This window comes from Thunnus thynnus, chromosome 18 (genome assembly GCF_963924715.1).
Source record: "Thunnus thynnus chromosome 18, fThuThy2.1, whole genome shotgun sequence".
NCBI lineage: Eukaryota > Metazoa > Chordata > Actinopteri > Scombriformes > Scombridae > Thunnus > Thunnus thynnus.
In genome coordinates, this window is record NC_089534.1 from 28745125 (window position 1) to 28765728 (window position 20604).

The 20604-nt window shown below is 38.9% G+C and overlaps 1 protein-coding gene across 1 annotated transcript in view; it reads right to left on the reverse strand.

Annotated features, from left to right (window-relative positions):
• Positions 1–8422, reverse strand: part of LOC137169704 (5-hydroxytryptamine receptor 1E) — a 44195-nt gene extending 35773 nt beyond the window's left edge. The window contains exon 1 of the mRNA XM_067573018.1: positions 8053–8422. The gene's annotated coding sequence lies outside the window, so the exon portion shown is untranslated. The remainder of the gene's footprint in view (positions 1–8052) is intronic.
• Positions 8423–20604: the final 12182 nt, after the last annotated feature.

Below are 20604 nucleotides of genomic sequence, written 5' to 3' on the forward strand. Positions count from 1 at the left end.
TGACTTCTTAAGACGGATAAATGTTCCTAAGGAAACCATAGAGACCCTGGAGCATGAGCAGTACTTAACTGTAAAAGCAGCTAAGTACCTTAATACTCTGCAGAAGCAGAGTATTTCAAACAACTGTACTTTTCATACTTTTTATTGGTTCTAATTGATTGTTTCCTCAAAACATAAACTTTCTTGTATTGCTGTTTCATTAAACTCTAGATAACTAAATGTTATCAACATTAATTAGGTTATCTAATCAGGATTGCTATTTTTTAAACAATGCCATTGTCCCTGTTTAGATTGATGCTAGTACCATACAGCTGATGACAGATGAAGACTTAAAGACTTATTTGTCATCTTATGGTGACAGTCTAGCAGTGTTAGGATTTTGTAGACAGAAGGAAAACAGCCAAAACAACACTCGCAAATCAAAGCCTGAAAACAAAATTGGCCAAAAGAAAACCTTGTGATGAAGGAGGCAGCAGCACAAAGCAAAGGGCGCATTCCCAACCGAATCAGAAAAAAATGCTCTGAAGACAAAGAGAAAAATAGAAATAGGATGGATGCATTATGATGATGAAAAACAGGTTTTCAAGCTAGTGAGAGTCAAATGAGGAGGGAGAACAAGAAAAGTTGACATGTCAAAGGATGCTCAGAAAAGGGATGTGATACAGGAAGCGATTGGCCTGTTCTTTCCAGATGGGAGAAATATCCTGGGGCCCTTAACAGATTTTGAGGTAGATCTCAAGAGATTATCTCAAGAGGTGACAGCTGATGATGTAATCACAGCTGGAAAATTGTTCACTGATACAAAACTTGCTCTTCTTAGATTTTATTGACCACACAAAAAAAAACATTGACAGTCCACACAGACACAGCTCCATCTTTAAGAGAGCTCTCAGAATCAGTCTTCTGATTCCTTCTCTCAGCGTTGCAACAGCCCCGCCATCTGCTGCATTTGAAACAGTCAGCCCTGAAGTTATATTTCTTGTAAGCACTACAAGTGATAACAATTTTGGCTTTTCACTATATTCCACAGAGGGTGGGAGTGAGGATGCTTTTGAGAGCAGCAACATTGTTTTTATAGGAGACTTCTATGCAAATGAGAAACAGAATTTGGATGATACACTGCCTGTTTCACCATTCAAACCATGCCATCAAGTGAGAGAGTGAAGAAAATATTGGCTGTTTACAGAAGGCAGGTACTGCCAGATGGAACACCTGAGAAGGCGTATGATGATGGAGGAGCTGTGAGAGACTGTCTCTGGAATTCTGCACAACAGGAAATGCTTTTAAAGTGTTTTTCCTTAGGCATGATTTTGGACAGCAGCAGTGGGAGAGTGTTGGCAAAACTGTTGCTTTTGGATGGGCGAGGGAGAAATATCTTCCTGTGAAGATTGTGCCTGTCATATTATAGCAAGCTGCCTTGGGATATGTGAAGAGCGATGAAGTGGAGAATTTCCTCAAATACATGCCTGAATATGAGCGTGTTTGAATCATGGCAATCAGATTTTAACAACATTAACCAAGAATAACTGATTGAGATCCTTGATAACCACAGCTGTAGGATACCAACAGCCAGCAATGTCAATGAAATCCTCTAGGTGCCTGCCTACGTCATCGAACAATGGGAAAAAATACTCAACACCACCAAGCAGAGCCTTCAGGACCTCACAACAATATCCAAAACCCTGCAAGCAACTGCGAGCAGAGACAATGAATGTCCACCAGAAGTACATTCAGACGCACCTAACCACATACTTGAGAAATGCTGATACCGTGTTTCCTCCTCTGGTTCTGCAGAGATTCAGATCTGTTCCTGGGAAAGAAAATCATTGTTGACTTCACCCAGATTCAAGGTTTTCAGAGAAGATGTGTGGCCCATACGTGTAGCTGTGTGATGGAGCTGTCAGTCCATTATGACAGCTACCCTGACTTCAGCTGCGAGATGAACAAGGTGTTGGCGTCTAATGTGTGAGTAATGGACATAATCTAATCTAGTCAAAAAGGTATGTGTGTGTTTATGCTATTCACATACAACTTCAATGTAAAATCTTGTTATTTCCTTGTATAATGTCAGTGACCAAGTGTCCTCATGTAAAACATGGCATGAGATTCAACAGATAGCACAATAATGACAATACATTCCGGGTTGGTACTGAGATAATTTGTTAAGGATAACGCCACAGGACATAATAGCATGGTGCTAGTGGAGATAAAGGAGGGCGAAGATATTTAAATGTTGTTGATAATGTTTAAATAACTTTTATTGGCACTTTTAAGTGAAGAATCGTGTCTATAAAGGTGGATGAAAACAATGTTTTTTTTACCCTTTTTGTTTGTTTTTGAGCTAAGCCATTGTCATATAAAGTTAATACTACCAAAGTAACATATTCACTGGCATTAGTTCATGTCACTTCAGGTTAAAGCCTGATCACACTGATGAAAGACAGACTGACCATTGTAAGATTTTTTGATCTAATGCATGCCTAAAGCGTGATCATGGTTTAAACATCTAATAATGTTAATAAGTAGAAGAATTATCAATTCTACAATTGTTGAAGTGTTCTCTTGCTCTGGGAGAATGTAAACAACATGTGACAAAAAGAGCAGTATGGCACAAATAACTTGCTTATCTGTAATAGAATGTTCAACTCTCAGGGTTAGTCACGCAAAACAGCCATCTTGTCTCGGAATCTCTTATTTAAATCATCAGACATCCATTTACACACAAAACCTACAGCAGCAGCATCATCATTTTCTCATTAGCGTATACAGTACATTTGTTCTTACACAGTGTAGGTACCAAATATTCTTGTTTGTTGACAGATAAACGCATAAAGGGAAGATAGGAATATGTGTCACAATTCCTGACTGAAATCATTGACTATATATCTTTTGTTTTGTTTTGTTTTGTTTATGAGAAATTCCCATATTAACATATTGTTGTTGTACCTGTTACCATTACAACTGCTACCATGTACTGTGTAGTCATGTTCTTTTATTGACAATCTTTTGAAAAATGCACTGTACTATTAGTGTATATGTCGCACACTTCTACAGATGTATCTAATGTAGCCGGCTGAGTTATGCCTATGATGCTCTACCTTGTGTTCTTGGTGTTTTCAATAACAAGGCAGGAGGCAGCACTGCGTCTCAGGTCTTTAGTGTTTATCTGGTAAAATATATACAAAGTAACAAAATCACCAGCTCGTGGTGTGTGTGTATGTGTGTATGTGTGTGTGTGTGTGTGTGTGTGTGTGTGTGTGTGTCTACTTAGCTCCCCTCTCTGTCAGTTGGAAAGATTTTTTTTTTTGCCAAGATGCACTTACAAAATATATGAAGTTCAATTTCATAGACATACAATAGTATATAGAAATAGCAGCCTACTTTGCAAAACCTAGTAACCATTACTATGACCAGCAACATGACATTACGTTGATACTCTCATATAAAGAAATAATCAATTATAATTAAACACAGTACAGAATAGTAACCAAAAAACCCATATGTCATTACTGTAACACTATAAACATAGAAAAATCACAATACTCATTCACATTGAAGTCTGATTATCTTATAACTACAAAACATGCAGCGCTATAGTGTTACCATAGCAACCACACCAGCTAGACTTAGCTTAGATAGACTGGTATGAATTAAACTCAGCTACAAAATTGAGTCAAAAACAAAGAAAACATCTCCATACCCGATAAAATACATACAAAGTAACAAAATCATCAGCTGGTGGTGTGTGTGTGTCTGCTTGGAAAGAGTTTTGACCCATGAGCGTGAGCACACATACCTAAACTCTGACTTCCAAAAAGCGGAAGTATGACATCACTATATAGACACCCGCACAATGGTCATTACAACAGACAGGAGATACAGACCCAACACAACAAAAATAATAAACGTGAATGATTTGATGAAATTCATAAGCTATGTCTACATTAATCTGTTAGATTTACATGCAGGGCAAGATAAGGAAAGTGCGCCCCTATTTGTGCACATCACCAGGCACAAAGGTAATAAAACACCTCATGTTATTGTAATCTATTTAAGACCAGGATGCTACTAACACCAACATGTAGATTTATAACAACTGACCACCCACAAGGATGGTGAATAACCAGATAAAAAATGAATGATGTATTCATCAATAATAGGATGTCTATATCAGCTTGCCAGGTGCATTTCCACTCATGAACAGTGCTGACCAGTGCTTTCCTGGTGCCCTGAGCAATTGCTCAGCCTGCCTATGCATGTGTCACTGTCACAATCCATAACACCATGGACAGAGAACAGGTTAAGTAATACAACTTCAGAAGAGCATGCGAAGTGTAAATTATTCAGCACCATGGACAACACCCTGCACTCGTGAGAAGTGCGTTTATTCCAAGGCTATCAGACTGTTAAGAAAGGATGAGAATGGAATAGCTGGTGTACTTTGAATTTATTCATCTTGTGTCATATAACACTAGGAGCACTGAAACTGGTCATTTGACCGATAGGGACATCTAGACACATTTAGAAATGAATTACATTTAGTTACTTACAAGTCACAACATCCAACTTTGCTGACTTTTCCTAGATGTTTGTTCTTTACATGCCAGTGTTGCAAGAATTTCAAAATCATGTTTGGAAACTCGCTTTTTTTCTCCTCCATGTGTGTTATCCATGTGTTACTGCATCTCACTCCTCTTCTGACCAACGATTCAGTTTTCCTTCACTGCACCAGGTGACGCAAGGATTTGCCTAGGCTACATCTTCACACATAGCCTAGTCTATTTTACAACATTATAGTAAAATAATAATAATGAGTATTCTCCATCCCATGATCTAACTGGACTTTTAGTGGACATCTATTGTTTTTGGTCACAGCATCTATAAAATAACCTGTGATAATACAAAGGTGGTTTTCTATACTTCTAGCCATATCATTTTTCTTGAGAAGCCACTTATGCAACCACTGATACATATGCCATAAGGCTTTAATTTGTCACAATTTCACAGTTTCTCTGTCAGTAATTATCCCAGTCATCCAACATTTCTGGTGCATCCATCTGTAGCCGTGATGTTTGCCGGACGTTTGTAGCTGTTGGTCATTGAAGGATGCCACTTCAGCTTCCTCAGTCTTATTTCATCTCTACCAAAGCTGGTTCTTTTGAAGCTTTCTCTCTAGGGTCCGAAGGCTTAGTTTGATTTTATGCGATCCCTCCAAAACCACTAATATTTAATGATTTGTGAATCCATGTCTAAAGTAGTCTTCAATGATGGCATCCATTTCCTGCTAAGCTTCGTCTCACCCACTTGCTTCTGTTGCTTTGGCACATATGAGGAGACACAGGCCTATGCAAATTTTAAGCTTGAGTTTCTCATTATTTTGAGATACTAAGTCATTATTTTGAGAAAGTTAAATTACAATGATTTTTTTTGTTCACCACATTGGTGGAAATGGGCTTCCATACCTTTTAGCTCTGTTGTTGCTCTCTACTAACTCCTGAGGGAAATATCTGGCTCTTTAGCTGTTAAATGCTCCCCTATGTTCACCAGCTAGTCTACAACTGACTGTGTGTTTCTGCTGTTTGGTGCTGAGCAGGTAGTGTACAGTGGCTTTAGCAGAGCTTTTTCACTGAAAACAGCTGCCTGCTGCGGCCCAAAACAGATTGATGACAGCAGGAAGAATGAACCAAAACATTGTTTTGGCTATAAAACCAAAAACACGAGTTGAAAGAAGCTAAAAGCTTTTTAGAGCTTAGGGGAGTTGGTGATAAATCTCTGTAGGTGTATCACTACAAACAGCATGTTTCACATTACACACATTACATTACAATCAGAGTGAAATATGGAATTTGGAAACAGTTTGACTTCCAAATCTTTGTTGTAACTGCATGAAATTGTGCAATCCTCTCTCATATTATAGGAGACCATATCTATTTCCCCCTATTGGGAAATAGTTTTGGAACCATAAATCTTTATTTAGGCAAAGTTGATGTATTTGTCAACAGGACTCACAAGCTCTATTTGGAGTAGGACAGTAAGTCAGCTAACTGGCCCTATGATAAAGTGTGGCTCTGTATTCCATTCAGGTTTACCTCACCAGTTAAAATTATACCTGCATTCAGAGCAGCTCTTCATTTTAAAAGGTCTGTACGCCTAAAACTGTGTGTAAGTGTGTAAGACAGACTTCAGCGAGATGTGACCCATGCACACAGACAGCTGCATACAGCTGCACTGAGAATTTCACTGACCTGCCTGGGTAAATAAGTAAATAATTATTAGTAAATGAGTAAATAATTAGTAAGAAAGGAATGAAAGAAATATACACCTAGTAGCCTTATATACCCAGTCATCTCCCTCATACTCATACATCACACACACAGTGATTCAGTGCACCCACTCTCTGCTTCAGCCAATTCACGCAGCACTACTGAATCCACCACATCATGTAAATGACCTTTCAGTTGCGCTTCTTAGCTCACTGACCTCAGTCTGACATGATCCATGAGACATACAGACAGTAGTGACTCAGCTAAACACAACTTCAAACAGCTCAGAACACTCCCAACCTGACACATTACTGTTAGAACTGATAATGGTTAATCACAGCTTGGCTGGACAACAAGCTCGTCCTACATACTTGATTAATCCAACGGATATTCTTTTAATGCAGCACACTTTAATGGAGACTGTAGAAATATAAGACAATACACTTTTTTTTTATTGAAGGAGACAGTCATTGCTCTAAAAAAAAAACAGTGCTGTTACAGCATTTAAGTCCTTCTGCAACCATGACGGAATATCTACCATCAAGGATACTGGGGTCATGTCTACATTTTTTCCATAGTTTTAGCAAATTTGAGGGTGTTCATGTTCTATAATTTAACATTGCAAAACACATTTAATTGACTGATATCCAATATAGACTCAATACAATATGTAAATTTGAACATTTTTGAGCCAACAAAATGAATATTATGTGCACACAAGATAAAAAAATCGAATCTTTCAGTATGTTGATGATTATGCAGGATTCTTTATTTCACCAGACTTTCATTCCTGGCCTTGTAGAGAAGCCACTGAAACTGAATTTATACCTGAATTTTGGTAAATAAAAATTACAGAAACTGTAAATGAACAGTTGAATAAAAGTAATATGAAAAATCCAAATAATTAAACATTTTTAGATACTTTCCTTTTGCTGGTGGGATGGTGGGGCTTGCATTGAGAGGACTTCAGTATTTCTGAAATCCTGGCCACAGCCCTGGATGCAAATAATGATCCGTTTCATTATTGATTAACTATTTAGGGCTGCAACCACCAACTATCATTGTCAATTAATTATTCAATTCATTGTTTAATTCAGAAAATGTCAGATAATAGTGAAAATATTCATCACAACTTCCCAGAGCCAAAGGTAATGTCTGTAATCTGCTTGCTTTGTCAGACCAACAGTCCAAAGATATACAGCAGAGAAAAGCAGAAAATCTTCAAATCAAAGATTATTTGGCATTTTTGCTTGATAAACGACCTAAACAGTTCATCAAAACTATTGTCATTTAATTTTATGTCCATCAGCAAACCTATTCAGCTAACTGCAATTATTTTGAATCCAAAATTGCAGATAGTACATAACCAGAACAGTCCAGAAACCAACAGATATTCAAGCAATATCAGTAGTTTGTCATTTTGATAAAGCATAAATTGGTTATCAAAATGATAATCAATTAACTAAACAAGTGAATATTTTGTAAGTATGAGGCTACTTACAGTGTATTAATGATCTCATGGTACATTACAATGTGATTTTAGTGTAAGTTTTAGAAAACCACAGAGGATTTCAACAAGGGTTAAGCAGCTTGTTAATGTCAGTGAAGGGCAGATGCTGGTAGGACTAACAGCATCATGCTTGTTTTATGAATTACAGTGTAAGTACAGCAGGCTGTATGCTGACAGACAGGGAGGGCACCTGTGGCAACACAAAGACATCCCACTACACAGTATGTACTCATTCACATTAAACCTCCCAAAACCTTCTCCAAACATCTGTTCACTCACCATGGATGTTCTCTCATATTCTTCTCCAACCCGCGTGTTTTAAGTATGAAGGAAAAAAAAAAAAGCTGTCTGTCTTGCGCTCCCTGTTGCACAAAGCTGCAGCGTTTCTTCAGGTCCTCTCACATTATGCACAAACATAAAAAAAAACAATTCACTTCAGATGCCCGCGTGCATTAATCCGCGGAACGAGTCATCTGTCGTTCACCTGCCGGTGGAGAGAAAACAGGAGAACTTCATGAGCCAGTTTCTCATCATCTCAGGCGCTGCTGTTCGTCCCTGCTCCTGCTGAGGCTGGCGCCAGACTCTGCTGCTGCATTCACGTCGTATCGGAAATGTTGGAATTAGGACTCCTACGCACATAGATGACCCCATAAGGTAGTAAATAGACTTGATATTACGTAACGTTTGTCATTTAATAAGCACATCGATTTTATGACCACAATTTTGATTTTTTCATTTATTCTTCTGCAAAGCCAGCAGGTCTGTAACAGGGCAGTAGCCAGAATATCTGAGATCATGGGTCAAAGGTTCCCCAACAAAAAGTCGTGTAGTCAGAAATTCTATCGTGGTTGATGGTCTGAACTACACTATTGTTGCTAAAACTAGGCAGCTATTACCATACTAGAACCATGCACACCTACATTACACAGTGAATCTGATGACATTCCCACAATGATATCTTGGTTTTTTATCATATTTGCACGGAATTTGAGACACCTGGATCAGGTGTTTACATGTTACAGCACTGTAGTTTCTATGGGAATACTCCAGCTAACATATCCAGGTTTCTCAAAGCTGGAAAAATGGCTTTTCAGGTTTCAGAAACAGGGATATTGTGTGTACATGTGTAACACAAGATAATCCAAAAACTGGATCACAACCAGGAAACTAAACCCACTCATTGTCAAAGGCATGATGGACAGTTTGAAAAAAAATGATCAGAATTGAACTAGCAGAACCAAAAATATTGTCTTTTTTTATTCCACACATTCCTCTTCCTTGTAAAAGCTTGTGCCTACCTAACCCACAATGCAACCCCACTCGATTCACTCCACTGTAATCACAAATGTTGCCAGTTCCTTATTTCACAAATGATTGTCACTCGCAATTTGCAGATAAATTTGTGAGTCTTACAGTCCTCTTGGGTCTAAAGTATGGAGTTTCTTTTGATTAGTTAAACATGTCAAAATTAAGATGACAGGAAATCATCTCATGTTGCAAGTTGCAGTTTGCATGTTGCAAATGTAGTGAAATGGGTCCCTGATTTGGATGTGTTACGCTAGTAGCGGCTAAGTAGCCTGGAGCTGCTAGCCTCCGGCAGAGATGAGGAGCTACAGAGGTCTGCTAACCTCACTTCTTTCTAACTCCATGCCCCCAGATTTTTTTTCATTTTCAAACCAAACCAACACAATTTATCAGTTTTCACACAGCTCCCTCTGGAGACACAAAAGGCTTTGTACAATTTTTTTCACAGTTGCCTTTTAAGCAACATTACAGGCATATAAATTGAAATTAAAAAACCCCCAAAACATCACACTTATAGAGGGCATAGTAACTAGCCTAGCGCTCCTTATTCGGCATATTTGGCATATAGCAAGAGAGATTTTTTTATTTTATTTCACTGGTTCTTTAAACATTCAGTTTTATTCCAAATAATGACAACTGCATGAATGAACCTATTAACAGAAGTAGGAATTTAAGAATAGCTCCTGAAGGCAGCATGCATGTTTCTGAACACTACAGTACGAGCAAATTCTCACATCACTTCAATAGAACATTTGTTAATTGTAAAATTTGAAGTGCACTCCAGTGATTCAGTATTGCACTTCCATAAAGCTGGAAGGACTAGTACGAGACAGATTAAATGAACAATGGTTGAAAATCAAAGCAGCAGAGGACAAGATGTTCTGACATTTAGTCCCTTATGAATTCCAAAAACACTTCTCAAAGTTGTAATTTCAATAGCACAGAGAAACTTTCCAACTTCAGCAGATGAATGTGAAAACAGCCTTCTAGTGTCAAACTGAAGGAACAAGAAAAAAAAATCTTTTTGAGAGGAAGGACACAGCCAGACCCCAAACCATGATATTTATTTGCATGTTTTCAAGAAATATATGGTGGATGGTGGAAGTCTGGTGACATAGTGACTACTACTAGTGAACTGGTAACATACTACCGCTTGTCATAGTTCTGTCACTGACTCTAGAGACTCTTGCGACTCTGTCTTTGAATTCCTTGGTTGCCATTATCCATCAGAAGCCCTCAGACTTTTTCTGTGTTGTGAAGACTGGACTGTGTGGGAGAGGGCTTGTTTTGAGTTGGACTTTCTGACATGGTGTTATTTGGGTTGCCTTTATTGGTTGGACTATGCTCATTGGGTTTTTGGTTTCCTGGATACCCTTTTGCCTCCTGTGTTCATATACTCTTCCTCACACCTGCCCTGCATCTGGCCTCGTCAACCCTGTCCTGCTATCTGTGTTTCCCCCAGCCAATCAGCTCCCTGTCTGTTCTCCTGTTTCGTCACATCACTCCCCTCTCCTGAGTTTTTCCACCCATCTCCCCACCTGTACCTCATCTTCTCATTAGTTCAATTAGTTTTTAAGTCCTGGTTTTCTGTTCAGTCTGGGTTGGATCATTTTTTCTGGTTTGTGCAAGTCTCCTTCTGCATTCTGTTTTGTTCTGGTCAGCCAGCTTTGTGTTTTTGTCTATGATTCTTCAATAAAGAAGTCTCCTCAGCATTGCTCGACCTGCTGTCTTGCATTTGGATCCGTTTCCTCTACATGACACTGCTAGCCAGCCACAAAAGCCCACCAGCCAAACTTGCTATCTGCCAGTTAGTACAATAGCTTAGGGAATAATAGGTTAGACAAAGGGTTAACACATCATTCAAGATAATTATTTGTTTCAACTGCTGTCATGACTGACTGCTCATGCTGCATCTCTTTTGTGATGCAGGTTACACTCCAGTAGAGCGGAGCTAAATAGAATCGAATGGTGCCACACAGGTGATGCGCCTCCACAGTTTTAGGATTCTAAGTTCACTCAAAGGTCAGCAACAAGCCCCCACTAAGCTGTAATAGCGACAGTTGGACACCGGCTGGGCTGTAAAAGAAAGACATTTTAGAAACATTTTGAAATGGCTGAATGTATTATCATAATTTGATCCCTTAGGTCTGATAAAATTTGAAAAGTCTAACAGACAGTTATCAGTAAATTATTTTCATGCCATTCGTGTGTGTGTGTGGGGATTGAACACAAAGTCAGCCAACTCAGCCACAGTGTCTCTAATACACATGCTGTATGGACTGCCTGAATCACGTTCTTTATCAACATAATAGGGAAACTTTGTTCACATATCTGCCAAGTCACAAAATGTTTATGCAAATTGTATCTGCAAAATGTTAACTGACAATGTTAACATTATATACCTGCAACCTTAACATAACTGAACATCTTGACAATTTCTTTATTGTCTCTTATTTCTCATTGGTAATTCTGTCTTTCCTGCTAAATGCTTTTATAATCCGACCTGATTATGAGTTTTAGGAATAGTTTTAATGAGGAATGATGGAGGAAGATTAGTCTGGAAATTAACAAATGAATGCTGAACATCCCTCTCCTATTTCCATGTAACGATGACATCAATCTCTCTTAATTGCATGATGTATGAGGGCTGACATGACTAAAATAATGATGCTCTCAGGGGGCCATAAGAATCAATGCAGATTGATGTTTCTGAGGTGACTATGTTTTATTTTACAGCAGAAAGAAAGTGATATTAATGTTACTAAATTTGACTAATTTTCCTGCTCTACCAAGCAACCAAGTAACATTGAGAGTCTTTGAACGCTTATTGCATAGGAGAGGTCAAAGGTTAAACTTCACTTCTACTCCAGTGATAGTAAGGAAGCATCTTTTCCAGCTGGGATTTAAAGCTGCAAGGTTTTGATGATGAAGGCCAACACCTCCAACTTTCAGGCTGCTCCAACCTTCTGCGCCCTAATTATTCTGTAATCAATCATGTATGATGTCATATCAGTATGGAGCAGCAGAGCTCTGCATTAAGTGGAGCTGGGAATGGAAGGCTGGTTTTAGCTCTATCAGCGCAAAGTGGAGGAGGAGTATGGTGAATAATTCTGAGAGCGCTGTCAGATATGAAATACATAACAGTGCTAGCTCCATCGGTCTGTTAAAGTGATGGCTTTACGTTCATGTTGCTTTAATCAGACATGTCAGCACATTCACAGGAAGAGACCATGCTTGTGCGATATTTGTCACCTTGTGCACGAGAGGGAGCCGAGAGAGAAAGAGAGAGAGAGAAAACAGCAGTGACTTTAAAATGTTCTGATAAGGATGTTTGTTCATTCACAGGCTGCATCACTGATGGATTTAAAAACTTATTCTGATGTTGACCATTGAGCTCACCCCCGCTCCTCACATCAGTTTCATCATCAACATTATAAAAGAACGAATTCTGCTGCCTGTTTTGTAAAGTCCCACATGCACAATCATTTAATGAAGTTGGGACTCTCATTTAATTCCTCACATACTGTATCTAAGCATTTCTTCTGGCTCTCATTTTTAACAGGACAGCAACTATCTGAAAGCATCAGCCATCACTGGAAGCAACTTGTACTTTCATCAGAGAACGTCTCACTCTGCTGAATCACATGTGAGAGTGAGGATAACTCAGAGTGGTCACACACGATGACTCCTCCCTCCTGCCACTGTCTGTCACTCTGCATTTGGACTAAGGTGTCAAGGTGCATGGCTGGGTTAGCCTGCAGGGTGTTGGGACCTTGTTAATCCCCCATTCCTTCCACTCTCTGTGTATGTGTAAAGCTTTTCTCTTCTGAAATACTAACTGGCAACTTTAGACAGAGTTTGTCTGCACATATGTGCAGTGTGCTTAATAGTGCCAGTAATGCCATACTGCCAGAGTAGCAGTGTTATTTGTTCCCTAAAACTGACAAAAACCTGAAAATAAATAAAAACCTGCATTCTGTATTCATACTATATACAGATCAGTCATGATCAGTTGCTGAACCAACAGGACCCATTTCTATTGGCAGAATGTGTTTATTTTATTTATTCATTGTTTGCATCTGCCTTTATTGAATAATCCAGATGATGATTCGGGTGTCTTTTGAACACTGGAAATTATTTATAAAGCCAAATATTCCAGAGATAATGGAATTTTTATAACTCATATCCAACCTGATGCTCAGGGATTTTCAGCCTCACATATAACTGAATGGAATTAACAATAAATGATGTAAAATATAAATGTGTATAAATTGCGTTTCTTGCTGACGGACAACTGACTCCTCTCCCTGACTATAATTTTATCCATAATAAAAGTTCATTTGGGAAATAATGTTGTAGAGTAGCTGCTGTGCAGTGTGAAAAGGAGTCCTCAGAGTGACCAGGTAAGAAACCACCACAACAACTCTGAAGGCAGGTCTGAATCACAGTTTCTTTTTGAGGACACAGATATCTATGGGAAATGAGGTTTGAAGTTCAGGCTTGCGTTCAAGGGTCCAGGGACACTGCACTCTGGCTTGGACTGGCTAGACGGGCCTTGGCTTATGGGGAAACATGGTCCCATCATCTTAAAATTCATTTATGCTAAAAAGGTCTTGATGTGTTACATCCAACATCCAACAATTAGCTCAACACTGAGGAAGGCAGTATGCAGAGTAAAAAAAAAAGGCAAAACACTAATGATTACTGATAACAAATTTCTTTGTTTTGCACCAGTACTGTCATTAGCTCGGAAGTTAGAGTATTTTAGAGTAGCTGCAGGCTCGCAGTCAGAGAAGCAGACGTGAACAGAGTCAGTGATTGAATCCCCAGGCGGGCCGCTGGATTAATGTGTTTACTCAACTCAGCTTTTTTTCTAATCCCTTGTGTTGTTATTATTGCGTTAGTATTGAATATATAATAATCATTTGATCTCACTTGATGTCACTGTTCCCCTCCGCTTCCTTTTTATAGTGGCCATTTGTCATCTCTCCCTGAGCGCTTTCAGTCCACTGTGGCGCAAGCGACACAAACAACGAATAACTTTGAAAAGCATTTCCGCTCATGCTCAAGGAGAGAAGAAAAGTGTTGTAGAGCTTCTCCTCTCACTCCAGTGTTTCCAGCTCAGAAATGTTATTCTCACACTGCAAAATCCAGAAACCTCAAGCTCCTCTGTTATACAGTACTATTATAATGAATCATTTTAGTCATACACATATTTCAGACCAGTTCCCTCACATTTACATTTTGCTTGTTGCTCCCAATAAGTTCCCATATCTCTCCAACAACATAAGTGGCTTGTCAGTGACTTCCATAACATATCCATATGACTGCTATAAAAATGATATTTTTATGTTTTCTGAAAGCAACTTTAGGCCTCTAAGTGTTGAGTTGAGGGAGGGTTAATCACAGAGTTGATTGGAATAAAACCCTGGGGTAATGACAACTACAAGCAATCAACAGAGAGAAATAATTGTGTCCTACCTCCTTAACTGCAATCTGCTAGTCCATTATTGAATGTTTCTCCAGCATTGTCTCTTTAATTCCCTTGTGTGGTCATTTATCCAGGGCGCAAGAAAACAAGGTCGAGGGTAGACCTTTATCAAAAGACTAAAAAAGATTCATACAATCAAGAATAAATGACATAAAAGGACAACAAATATGTATATTAAAATCACCAAGAATTAAAAAATCATATTTGGTCATCATACAAGAAAGTAAATCAGAAAATTCCTGAATAACAACAGAGTTTACTTTTGGTGATCTATAAATTAAGACACACAGCATGGCCACTGACTGAAAAACAAAGTGACTCATACAAAGTAAAACTGCCCAATGAGACAGGAGAGCATTTAAAATTATTTTTAAAGATGACAGCAACCCCTCCTCCACGTCCTGAGACGTTGATGAAGGCAAGAGTAGTTAGGAGGACAGGCCTCAATGCAACACAGCATTCAGGACTTAAACATGTCTTAGTAATAAAAAAAAAGACAAAGTTGTTAGATGTGATCAAGTAATAGCATAAAAAAGACTTGTCAGCTAGGGATCTCACATTGAGAAGGCTGAACATACAGGAGTTGCTAGAGATTGCAGCTGCAGTGGGAACACTCAAAATGTGCTGAGAATGTTTAGTTGGTATATTTGATGCAGCTGTTGTAACTAAAATTGGTGTGATTTTCATGTAGTTGGTCTGTTCACAGCCTTGTTTGTGATCTTGACAGGAATAGTGTTGAAAGTGTTAAGGGTGCTAGTGTGCTTAGTATTGTCTGAAGATATGCAGACATGCCACCGACTGTGAAAATGGACCAGTATTGCTTGATAAGCAGCATGGTTCCTTGCCTGTCAGATAGAGGATCCACTGCACTGTCTGTGGGGACACTTGACACATTAAATGATGCAGCCAGGTCGTACGGTTTCTTTGTGTGCTTTCCTTGAGGGAGAGTCTTGCTGCTCCAGTCTGTGATTTTAAATGGCATGCCTGCATTCTGGAATCAGAGGGATGACATGTAACACAACAGAATTGGCGTCTAGTGTGACGTATAACATATGCGTCAGGCAGCGACATTGCTTTCTAAACAATAATGGCTGGTGAACTGAGTGTTGAGGTGCTTTTGCTAGCCGTGCACATTTAAATCTTCAAATGCAAGCAACGTTTTTAAATCCTGTGGTTGGTTGCACACATCACCGGTGCCGGCTTAATGGTGCAAAAACAATGTCCTCCCCATTCCATGCTCATACATTTTATACAGAACGATGAGGTGGAATAACGGCACAATATTCCCGCCTTCAACAGGCTGTATAAAAGGGGCTATAGACTCTGTGTGTGGTCTTTTGTTTTTGGCTATCTGAAACTATGAATTTTGGGTTTTTAAAGTCCATATCTCATATTAACAGAGAGGAGTTTAGATCCTTGCCAGATGGGTGGATTCCATCATTTCTATAGTATGCTCCAATGTTCCAGAAAATGTTAAAGTTAACAGTATAGCTTATATTTCTGGAATAACAGGCAGAGGCAAGCCATGTTTTTAGGCTGAGGAGTCTGCAAAAGCTTTCAATACCTCTACTGAATGTAGGAATGGGGCCTGAAACTGCAAAATAATAAAAGATAAATAAATAAATATATTAGTATTTTGTCAAATTAGGTAGAGCAGAAATAATTCCAGGTATCTGTTTGATTAATTGTCTAATGGCAGTGTTTGGAGCAAAGTAGTTTTTTACCTTAGGTAACCTAATAGCTATGGCGATTGAGTCACTGATAAGAACAGTGTCTGCTGGGGCTGGAATGGATCCAGGCTGTGAAGACCCCACTGAAGGAGTCTGATTTCGTCTGGTGCTCAGAGGCTGCAGGACGAAGCCTGAACCACAGTGAAACCCTCAACTGGTGTATTTGTTTGCTTGTTTAAGTGGGATTTGCCTATAACAGGAAATTGAGCAGTTATAATATTTCATTTTATCACTATTTTGGCCTAATTTTATTTTTTATAAATCTTATAAATCGTTTAATGTGGTTCCTTTTTACTAATGTGAATTATTCAGAGGGGGTTTAAAGGTGTATCATAAGGGAGACCACACACATAGTTTGAGAGTCTTTATTCTTTTACAAAGTAGACAGACACCAACTCAATACACATCATTGTTTTACATATGTTTTTGTTATTACTGTTTAGTGACAAAGCTCACAGTATTTGTAGGAGCATTTTACTCTCCGGGGCTTCTTGTAGAACACATCCATGGCCCTTTGATATGAGAAGTCCTTGAGAGGAGGCCCATTAATAGACAGCTGCATGCAGGCTGCTAGGCGCTCTCCTTGCAGTCTGTTCCTTAGGTCTGTCTTCACCCTGCAAGCAGAGAAAGAATAATGAGAGAAGGTGGAGGGACTAATAGTATTATAAATTACATATTCAGTTGCTCTCACGCTATTCGTGGTAGAAAAATCCCTCTCACAATTCACAGAGTAAACAGGCACTGTGAGCACAATGGCTGTTAGTTTGCCTCACTCATCATTTTGGGCAGCCAGCTTACTCATAATTGACTGCTCATCCATATCCTAAAAGACATGCATGAGTAGCAATTGTGGTGCGAGATTAGTCCAAATGCTCCCCGACCTTCCTCCTAGATTGACAAAATGTGTTTATGTGTGTAATAATTCAGTCAGACCTTGAATGCTTATTTTGATTTGATTTGATTTGATTTGATTTATTGATCCGGACAGTGTGCAGCTTTAAACATTAAAGATGCACTGCACCGGAGTTAGCTCGAAGCTAAGTCCCCCACAATCAAAACATACAACAGCACAACAACAAACAGCAAAGCAAAGCAAAAAAACAAAACAAAACAAAACAAACAAACAAAAAACCCTAAAAGAAAACAAAACATAAAAAACCCCACACAGAACAGAAGCTACACACAACAGCACATCGCATACAGTGTCAATTAGAAATTAATACCCACAGAAATTTACCCACATGTCAACATAAGTCTTTCAATTGAAAAGTGAATATCATACTTGTTCCCTGAACCTTGCCCAGAGTTGCTCCCTAGTTATCCCTCCCTGTCTTTGTTCTTATCCTCTCCTCTCCCTCTCCTCTTCATCCCTGATGCTGAAGGCACCAAGACCTCTGGGGTCATTTAGGTCCTGAGGGGAAAACACTCATCAACACCCTCAGAGAAGCAGCCCAGCAGGACACTCTGCAGCATCTAACAAATGTTACATATTGATGTCTCATACGGCAACAAAGCCTGAGCTGTTATTTCACTAAGACTCACCATTACTAAAGGCCTTACAAAACATTTGAGAGGAACTTCTCTGCTCTACTGGACAGATTGACAGATAATTAGCTGTAGATTATTCATGGCCCTCAGAGGATGAATGCTAATGTTTCAGGTGATTTCACAACTTTTCTCTTGTGTCTCCATCAGGCTCTTTCTCAGAGTTAATGAAACATTCTAAATGCTACTGGAAGAAGTCTCATATTCAGTAATGAGACACAAGTGACTTTTCCATACTCACTGTATATCACAAAGTGTAAGAAAGAATGTAAACACAATTAGTGTGTGAAATATAATTAAAGCATGATATGACCTGGTCATGTGCATCACATCTGAGGTGGATTCCATTGGTGCTATCAATGGATGAAATCAAAACTACAGCAGGACAGTGTTACCTCTTGCGTTAAAGCATAGGTTCACCTTTTTTTCAAGTCTGTCTTAAAAGCATACTCACATGCCTGTATGAACACTGAAAGAATTTTGCTTGCTACAATCATTCCTCCTGTGCAAACTGGACATCAAAAAGTCTTTTCCTTATACACTTCCTATGTAAATGATGGTGGACAAAAATGTATTCTAGTGTATCTGAAGTTAATAAGGCTTCAGCAGTCTGAGTTAATCGAATCAAGAAGATAGCTTCCAAAGTTACAGTCTACAGCCTCGTAGAAAATACCCCCCTCGTGTTTCCATGGACAGGGTTTCTTTCTTGAGCTGCAGTGGAGGGACAGTAGGACAAAGAGGGAAATTTGAAGTGTTAAGTCTGTAACTTTGGAGGATACTCACTTGACTTTTCTAACTCAGACTGCTAAAACACCATATTAGCTACAAGATATTTTTGCACAGAAAAAGGACTGTGGATTTTGTCAGTTACGTTTGAAGTTATTATTTAACATGTTTAAAAATAAATGTTCTTATTTATATACTAAAACAGTGTTTTTTCATTTTTTGCCTCAGGGCGACATTGTGCAGTTAGACCACTCTTGTTAGGGTGATAACATGCATAGAGATGTGCTAGATGCATAGTTATCACCATAGTCAGTCACTTTACTATCTATTAAGTGGATCCCAGAATCAGGTTTGAGACATAGTTACGAGGTCAGGGGTCTGTCAGTAGAGTAATGTGTGTTTGTGTGTGTGTGTGTGTGTGTGTGTATGTGGGCATGCATGTGTGTTTGTTGATAATTAGACCGAGTCTATGGATGAAGATGTACCAGAGGATGATGTTCCACGTTTACCCCAGTGGAGAACAGCCCACAACACCAACACACACACTCTCACATATACCTACATGATGAACAGGCTAACCCCTCCACACACACACACACACACACACACACACACACACACACACACACACACACACACACACACACACACACACATAGCACATATAGCTTGAACATACTGTGTAAGCTCTTACAGGGCAGGTTAGGTGTGCAGCCTGAGTTACCATAGTGATGTACCTTCTTAAAAGTGAGCTGCTGTTGAGAAATTGAAATACCAGAGTAAAGCCAATAAATGTAGGTTCATGACACTGGTTCCTAGCCAAGCAGTCACTGACTTCTTTCAATCAACAATCATGTCGTTCACCCACACATATACCTATTATTGTGGTTATGTTGTGCTGCTGTAGTACACACTTCCTAATTGCTTTTCCAGCCTACGTATAACATATAACATATAACATATAACAACATATAACATGTTACTGATAAGCATAACTTTCTACAGTAGATGAATTAGATTTCCTAAACTCTCACTGTGAGCAGCACACAGAGTACTGAGGCTCTGTGGGGGCACACTGTGTGATGTTTAGCTGCAGAGTTAGTCCATTAATTGGAAGCAGGTGCACAGCTTGAGCTGAGTGGCTGAGGGACTCCTGCTGCTGAATTTATACAAGGATTTCACACTTTCCTACATTTAACCAACAGTAACAACACAGGTCTAGCACATACCTTGGTTTTAAACCTTATTTGGATTCAAAAGAGATGCATAACAAAAGATAATCAGTAGCCTAGCCATTATCACTGCCTTCCACTTTATATTCATCAAACAGAAAAACGCATTGCACCTGTAAGGTACATGCCAACATAAAAGGACAGGTTTACACATTTTTAGGTGTGTCTTAAAACAACAGTCAGGTGCACATATGATTGCTTGCTGTGAGTGCTTTCAATGTAAGTGATGGGGGGCAAAATCTGCAGTGTGTCTACACAGTCATTTTGTGCAAAAATGCATTTAAAAGTGTATCTGAAGCTTATATGAGGCTTCATCAGTCTGAGTTAGTCATATCAAGTGGATATCTGACACATTTACAGTCTTGTTAGCATCAAATTCCCTTTTTGTGTTTCCTCGGACAGTGTTTCCCTGTTGAGAAAGAGGAACTAAAAAGATTGTAATGTTGAAAGATATCTACTTGATTTGACTCATTTGGACGCTGAAGCTTCATGTTAGCTTCTGATAAACTTTAAATACATTTTTGCACAGAGGGAGGACTGTGGATTTTGTCCCCCATCACTTACATTGTAAGTGCATTATGAAGGGATCTTCTAATGGTCAGTATGAACAGGAGGAATGATTACAGTAGGAAAACCCTGTTCCAATGTTCATCTGAGCACGACAAACTTGAAAATTTGTGAACCTGTCCTTTAATCATGACTTTCAGAGTCTTAAACTTTGCTGTACTTAGAAATTATAGATTTCCTTAGCAAAATATACTCATAACATATACAGGTATTTAAAGAAATTCAAATAATAAAA